Here is an 8,618-nt window from a genome sequence, read left to right on the forward strand (position 1 = left end):
GAGTGGAGCATTTAAATGGCTTTTGGTTTTCTTTCCAGAAGACTGAGTTATTCTTTTTTGATGCCACATCAAAATCTGACAACTAGCTGTTTCTTGCAGTGTGGAATCTGAGACCACATCAGCGAAATGTTCATGGTCTCATATGCAAATCTGTCAGTCTTGCTTGCACTCTGAATGATTCTCACATGTGATTTTATAATATTATGCATTGGTTGCTTGGAAAATTCTGGTTCATTAGTTCTGCAGGACTTTTAAATATGAAAACGTGAGGTATATCGTCGGGCATACTGAGGATCACCAAAAGTCCTTTGACCACTTTCTGGAACCAGACGCTCCCCGATCCCCCACTCCCTAGTCCCCCTCCTCACTTCAATCACTCCGTGCCAATGGTTGGCCATTACCTGTTGGCAGCTAACGTGACACATTCCACTGTTGCAATATTTTCCCTTTGTGTGTGCTCCATACCCGCTGTAAAGTCGGCCATCGTGGCCTGTCATTGTCTCCAAGCCCACCCAGAGGCAGCCGCTTGTGCCCCTCCCCAACAAAGCTCTTGCACGAAGCCTGCTGTGTGTCATGTGGTTTTCCTTGGCCCCCAGTCTCTCAGAAAACTCTTTTACTGCAAAACCCTCTCATATTTAACATAGATGACTCGGAATAATAAATATTACCACCAATCTAAATGGTAAAAGCTTAAAGCACTGAAGAGTCAAGTTCACAATGGCAAATATCAACAATCCAAACTTTCGATTTTCATGTGGAAGTTCAAATTTATATTGCCAACCAGTCCCACCTAATGTCTGACAAGTGTCACAGCTGATAGCCAGCAGCTTCTTTGATAAAAATGATTCTATGGAGGAAGAAACATCAACCTGGAATCTTTCAATCAACCACACAAATCTGTTTCTCATGGCAACTGTCACACTTACATGTTCAGCAGATACTCAAAATGTGTACACAAAGCTGGGATTGGTGGACCATGCCTTTAATCCTGGCACTCTGGAAGCAGAGGCAGGAGGATTTCTGTGTGTTTCAGGACAGCCAGGGTTCCATAGAGAGACCCTGTCTCAAAAACAAAAACAACAACAATAACAACAACAACAAACAAACCAAAAACCAAAAAGACCAACTGTATACAAGAACACATTAATACAAATGTGTAGTTATCAGCTTCTTCAAATAAAACTGACTGTTCTTTGTGAGACATTTAGTAGTCCAAAATGTAGTCATTTCATGCAAAGAGACTAGCATTTTCTTCATGGGTTCTTTTAACCTCAGTGTAAATGTTAAGACGTTGTAAACAGAAAGACACTAGAATTGTTAGGAAAATCTCTTTCTCTCTGTCTCCCTATCTGTTCTTCTGTCTGTCTGTCTGTCTGTCTTTCTTACACACACACCCTCTCAAAGGGCCTTGAGGTCATCCTATTGCCCTGTAGAGCTCCATGGAACAAACATGAGGAGCTGCTGCTGTGGAGGCTGAAGAGCAGAGGGGTGGAGTGGGTGTCAAGTCCTCCAGGCTGCAGTGTCAGATAGATGCTGAGGATTCGGCACTCACAGTGGGATAATTTTGGTCCTGTAGAGTATGGTGTTGATGAAGACTCCACAGATACTCTATCAAAGGGATTTACCTGCTGAAATTACTTTTTTTTCGAACAGTAGGAATTTGAAAGCTTAACTATTAGAGGCATTCTGTTTTTGCAGTCTGAATTAGAATTAAAAATGATTTTTGTTTAAAAAAATGTGTTTACTTTCACCTGTATAGCTTTCTCCAAGCATGCTACACAGCAAGATTTAGATAAAAAATTCCGTTTTCAGTATGTCATTCTTGTCATGATGCAAGAAAGGTCATGTATGAGTGACCATGAAACTCTTCTTCTCTTTTATCTTGATAAAACTACCCACTTGCCTAACATTTGTTCATATTCATCCTTTTTCTGCAATATAAACACAAACACCTCTATGAAACACTTATGGATTCACTTACCATCCGTTGAGCAATTATATCTGCATATTGCTATGTCTCAAGATAGCAGGTGAAAAATGTGAATTAGAGCTAGACAACCGGCTCGTTGAAGGCTTGGACTGCAATCTAGACCTTCTCATTCCTACTCCCTTAGTCAGAATCTTATCTCATTTTCTTTGTATTAGTTACCAGCTTCTAACTTCAAACATTTTGCCAGGAAGTGGGAGAGGGGCTACAAAAGGCAATGATAAGCATACCTGTCTTAGGCACAGGAATATGACAATCCATTTTGTTAGTACAGTATGTCTTTAGCCTACTTGTCCACCAAGCAGCAATCACCAATGCTGCTGATTATTAATATGTATTATTGTTTTATCTTTTAGTTAAACAGTAGTTATTCCTAAACCAGCTGTATACCCAAATCACCTCAGAGACTAGAATTTATTTAATTAACCTAGGGCACAATGCTGGGCAATAGTTACTCCATCCTAAACCTCCAAGCCTGCATAGTTTCCTGCCATTCAGATTTCCCACATTATACTTGTTTTTAGTCACATCTTATGCCAGGTTCATCTCTCCTCATGGTTCTAAGTCCTATCCTGCCAATCTCTTCTCTCTTACTCCTACTCACTTCCTTCTCCTCCCTCCGGACCAGGATGTAACACCCTATTCTCTCCATTGTGAAGCATTGGTTGGTTGTTTTATTGAAATTACAGAGAACAAAGGTGGCGTGTTTACACAAACTTGAGACAGGTGATGGTTAGAATAAACATCACAGTGCAATGTCTGGGTTGAAACCAGATAGTGGGGTAGAGAAATCAGCATTTGAATGAACAAGGGTAAATTGTATACATCCCACAAGAACATTATACCAACACACCAACTTCACACAGCCATTACTGTGCTTAATTAGCACTTGATAGTTAATATGATCAAAGGGGAGTTGGTCTTCATTTTCCATCAAATCTGCATCTTCTCCAATCTCCTGATCTCTCCTGAAAATAGTTCACTGAACTATTCAGAGCGAAACCCAAAAGGCATATTCAGTTCTTTCTCTTATTCTATCTCTAGACTTTCAGCTCTACCTCCAGGATGTGTTCCAATGCACCTACCTCACCAACCTCATCATCTTGAGGCAGGGCTGGTTAATACTCTTAAAGCAAACGTCCCTTCTGTTTGATCATTCAGTGCCTGTCATGTCTTTTACATACTCTTATAAGGACATAGTTTTGGTTTTCCAGTAAAATCTAAGCTCCCAACAGTGGGGGACTAACTTTGTCTTCCATTACCATTTTCTGCCTTCTTGGTTTTCTACACATCAATGATCTCCACCACTGTGTTGCAGACCCTGGCCCACTTTCTGTTCCTTTAATGCTTCTCCCCTGCTTCCTGCTTCAGCATCTTTGTATGATCGGCTCCATCTGTTTCCAACCCTTAGGCAGATGACTCTTCCTCTTCCTCTCAGTAGAAATCAATGCCACTTCCAGGTGAGGGCTCCTTGTGACCTACTTTAAGCTGACCCTTTCTTTTAGCTGACCCTCTCTTTAAGCTGCCCCTCTCTTTTTGTTTTCATATTTATCACTTCTTATTTATATTGATCATTTGTTTTCTTCCTTATTTTGTTTCTTCCAATAGATGAGGCTGTTTTTAGTTTCTTTTATCAACCTGCTGTGTGAGGTAGGGCAGGCCCTCTGGTTAGCAAGGAGACAGTCAAAGTTTGCTGAATGAGACAAGAAGGCTACATCATAAATAGCAACTTTACTTTCAGCTACATGAGAAGGATTGCTCCTGCCTTATCTTCCACTCAAGTTACTGTTCAAAAGCTCTATGGTAAGTCTCAAAAATTGTCTTTCCAAAACATCAGTTGTATTAATATTACGAAGTTTTACGCTTTGTCCTGTTTTGTTTGTAAGTTTGTGCATGGCTCCATGGTAACAAGTGACCTCGGTGTCAGTCCTTGGGAGCAGCTGCTGATGCCCCACACCTGTACACATCTGCCCCAAGGCCTTTCCTGTCGCAGCTTTCTGCAGTGACGAAAGGAAACCTTTCCTCCATAGCACACATCATATCTGCAGCCTAAGCTCAAGGCTTGCGTTTATTCTCCCAGCTTCCTGCAAGCACTCTGGTCATGAGGCACTTTTATTGGCCTAGTTTTTTATTCTGGTTCCTACCCAGGGAATCAGACATGCAGTCTCTAAGGACAGATCAAGGACAATTGAAGTGATAAGTACAAACAGACTTATGCTTGAAGTGGGAGTTTCCTTCTCAATAAAGCCATAGAGATGATAGAAAAGAGACTCCAGGCAAAGCAGAATTTGAGAATTAGACTGATGGGACAACTAGAGTTGATGTAGAGTGCTTAAGTAGAGAGATGATGTGGGGAATTTAATATTGAGGGTAAGGGAACTGAAGATATGGCCTAATATAGCCTAGTATTATATATTAGGAGAGTCCTTGCCTACCGTGCTTGAATCCCTGGGTTTAATTCCCAGACAATAAAACTGGGCATGGTAGTACATGCCTGCAACCCCAGCATTTGGAAAGTGGATGTAGGAGGATTAAAAGCTTAAGATTGTCCTCAGCAACATTGTGAACTCAAAGCCAACAAGGGATACATGAAACCCTGTCTCAAAAACCAAAACAACTGAGTGAGAAGACTTGGGGAGGTCTACAGAGCACTGACTTCTAAACTTTACCTACAGTGAGTTGGACACTCTTTGAATGGTGATGGAAAATCATGCAAGTAGATTCATAAAAGACTTTTCTGAGTTCCTCTGAGTCTCAGCCATATAGCATATGGATAGATAGATAGATAGATAGACAGACAGACAGACAGATAGATATAAGTTCTGTGGCTGCTTCTATCATGGGACTGTCCTTTTACTTTCTTACCTGGTACACGGCATGAGGAGAGTTTGAGGCTTTTTGGCTTCAGTCCTCCAAATTTTCACCAGTGACAATCCATCAGAAGAATTCTATAAGTATTCCTTAAGTAATCACGCAAGGTTGAGTTTGTAGGGGATGCATGTTTTTGTTATTGACCTGGGACCTTTGCATTTCATGCTAAAATATACCAAAACAATGTTATAGACAAATACACAAAGGTCGTAATTATGAGATATTAAAGATGTTGACCAAACTTGTGCAGGGATAATGGGCATCATGCTGTATCCTTAGTAAAGGCCAGCTACTTCTGTTGGTTTGTGAGGCCAGGATTGATCCAATAATAATAAATACTTATATTTATATTATATATTCTCATTAATTTTGACATAGAACAAAACAATATTTTCTCAGCCATCCTTGCCTGCTATGCTAGGGTCCTCTCAAAAGATGTGTTGGAGGGGAGAGAGTTCCTTGAGAATCAGGAAATTTATTTCAGATTTCTTGTGTGACCCACATTGTTGGGAAACTTTTGGTCAGTCTTGTGTGAATTATCAAGACTCCTACAAGGCTTCGTGGTGGGCTGAATTTCTGATGTCATCTCTCAGAGCACCTCAGGCAGCATGTTACAGGGAATTATAAGGGACACAAAGGGACCTGTGGTTAATTTCCAATAATAGGTTTCAAAAATATTAGAAGTGAATGATCATCCCAAACACAAACAAATTTGTAGTGGGCCTCATGTGAAAAATGCCAAGTAAGTAAAAATCCTATTTTAGACCTCTTACTTTCCATGGAAAGGCTGTTTATTTTGTGACATTTGTCCAGAGAAGAACTTTCCTAGGTAAGCTGACATGAAAGCACTTGCTATCTCCTCCTGTACTGGGGTGACCAGCAAAAGCAAGCTGATGGAGGAAGTGTGGACAGACAGGAGGTAAAATCAGAGGAAGGAGAGAAATAGCAGGCTTTGGCAGCATTTCGTGTATGAGAACTACTAGCCTTTCAAAACTGATGTTTGATTTTTAAAAAAAAAGAAAAGAAAAGAAAGAAACATAAACTATTAACTAGACTAATGTGTATTATTGGGCCTTGGAGCTACTACTCATCTTTTTTTTCCAAAGTGTTTTTTTCTTTTGAAAACAAAAACAAAAACCAGGGTCTCATGTAGCCCAGGCTAGTCTTGAACTCTCACTATAGCTGTAGATGATATTGAACTCCTAATCCTCCCTCTTATAACCTTTTGGTTTCTGAGATTATAGGTCATGCCACACCCAGGTATTAAGGATTAACACAGGGCTTTCTGAGTGCAAGGCAAGCACTCTACCAGCAGAGCTACACCCCAGCTCCTGATGCATCTGCTAATTGGAGTAAGTAGGACTGCCCTTTGATGTAAGCCTCTACAGCCCAAAGATAATTGCCATCAAGAAAGCTGCTCTTCCCTGAGGCAGATGGTTCACAAAGAGCTCATGTTCTGACACTCCAAGACTTTGAAGTTTATAGTTGTGATAAACAGTTTAGCATTTATTTCAAGATGAATTTGTGTGTATATGACCATATGTATATGTGTGTAAGTATGTGCACATGGGCATGCAATCCTGCGTGGTTCACTTGTCCATGTGAGAACATTTTTCCTTGAGGTAAACATGTTGATGTGGGCAAGAAACAGAAATATAGGGCACAAACACACTGCCTGGGTGAGGGTATGGAGGAGGCAAAGTGATTCAACTAAGTGCTCATTTTACCAGCACTCACTCACCACAGCCAGCCGTTTTTAACCGTGTTCTTTGAAACCACGGAACTCAGTAGAGATCCTTTAGTAAGGACAGAAGCCAAAAGTACACTCTACTTGCCTCTCCGCACATCCACCTCAGTGAAGCTCTGATTTTCATATGTGGCTCAAAAGCCTCACCAAAGTAACAGTCACAAGGGCAGCACACAGGCCACAGGGTAATGTGCACTGAGACACAGAGCCAGAAGAACTGCTGAGCCACTAGCATAGTAAGAGCTCAAGGAATATAGATTCTTGTTTTCAAATACTAGTGATTGGTTTTCATGTGAAGAGTTGTTTTCATGGAGCCACACTTTCCTGATCTCATCTCATCCTAATACACCTTCTCAAAGGGCTCATTTCTGAATACTCTTACCTTAAGGATAAGGGTTTCACTGTATGATTTCAGAGGAAGTACAATCTAGCCCCTGGTGTCTATAGAAAACTCATTAGCGTTTTGTGTGCCATTTTCTACATTTACAATGCAAAGAAAGCAGACTGTTTCTGACTTCATCTCTGAAGCAATAGGAGATGATCGGAAGGGGCCTGACCCAAGACTGCACATTATGTGCTGACAGCAGGCCAAATTTGGTGATTCAGAGAAGGGGTGCCTCTAGGAGGGGAGGCAGTTACTCAAGTGGTGGAAAGGGCAAAGACAGGGCAGAAGAAAAAAAATGACATGAGAAGAGCGTAGAAGCAGGAGTGGACCCTGAGAGGAGAGGGTAAGGAGGGAGGGAAGGAGGGTTTAGTTTTAGTTCTTGGTGGTCAAGGGAACACAATGAAGGACTACAGAGTGATAGAACCTGGGGGGAAATGAGGGTGTCTGGGCGGCAGACATCTGAGAAGTATCCTTAGATTAGTCAAGGATATACCACAGTGTGTCTCAGCAGCAGAAGAGGTTAGGGGAGGAGAGGTAACATAGAGTGAGAAAGAAAGGAGGAAAGAGAAAGGGAGGGAACGGCCAATGGTTCTCAGAGGGAGCTGGCCGCATTGTCTCCTCTAATGTCTGCCTCAGATGAGGAACGAAGAGAAATCACACACTGATTTTCTAAGAACAAGAAACTAGTGACACGCCCACAGAGACTCTACCATGAATCTCATTTGAGATGGGTCCAGGCCTAGACTCAGAGAGCCACATTCTTGGAGACAAGATTTATGTGTATATCAATCAACAAAGGAATTTAATATGCACATGGAATCATGTTGGGTTAAAAAAATACTCAATACCTCAGAACTTTGCATTAACATATTCATTCACTCCCCTGTCTATCCATGTATTTGTGGTCATTCACTAGGTTACTTTGTACTGTGAGACGTTGGCCATCTTCATTTATGTTCTTAGGACATCCAGGTAATTTCAACAAAGTTCCCACTATCGAGAGACTAAGGGGCTAGCTAGCCATCCAAACACAGTGCCTACAAAAACTTTGTGTTTACGGGAGAGAGAGCTGACACTAGGGAGGAATCTGGAAAGGGAACTTGTATTTGAGGTCTGTGAAAATACTAACATATCCATTCGTGAGGTCTCGAGTTACAAGATGGATGTTCTGGAAGCTAGTGTGTCTTTTCAACATGCTCGGCAGGGCAGCCAAAACTGGCGCTCCCGGTGAAGCTGGCCTTTGAGCAGCTCCTGACTTCTACACCAGACAGGGAAAAGCAGCTACTGTCTCTACCAGAGGGAGGTCTCAGAGAAGATACTGATACTATCATATGAGATGGCCATGGAAAATATAGGACAGGTCAAAGCTGGGTTTGAGCTCATTACCCTGCCCTTCCCTTCCGATGACTTTCATTAAGCAAGTAGGGACCTGCAAACCTGTGGATCCTGTCTCTATAAAGAATGCTGTGCGGAAGAAATTTCACATGCTTTTTTGGGAAAACACTATGGTCTAAGGAAACCACTGTGATCATGAATCCACATATTTAAAATTGATTTGGATGCTCAAGTTGTACAAGCTTATTTCCCTATAAATGACAACAGCTTAGAATGCATTGGCAAAGGGGAAT

The sequence above is a fragment of the Meriones unguiculatus genome, chromosome 19 (genome assembly GCF_030254825.1).
Source record: "Meriones unguiculatus strain TT.TT164.6M chromosome 19, Bangor_MerUng_6.1, whole genome shotgun sequence".
NCBI lineage: Eukaryota > Metazoa > Chordata > Mammalia > Rodentia > Muridae > Meriones > Meriones unguiculatus.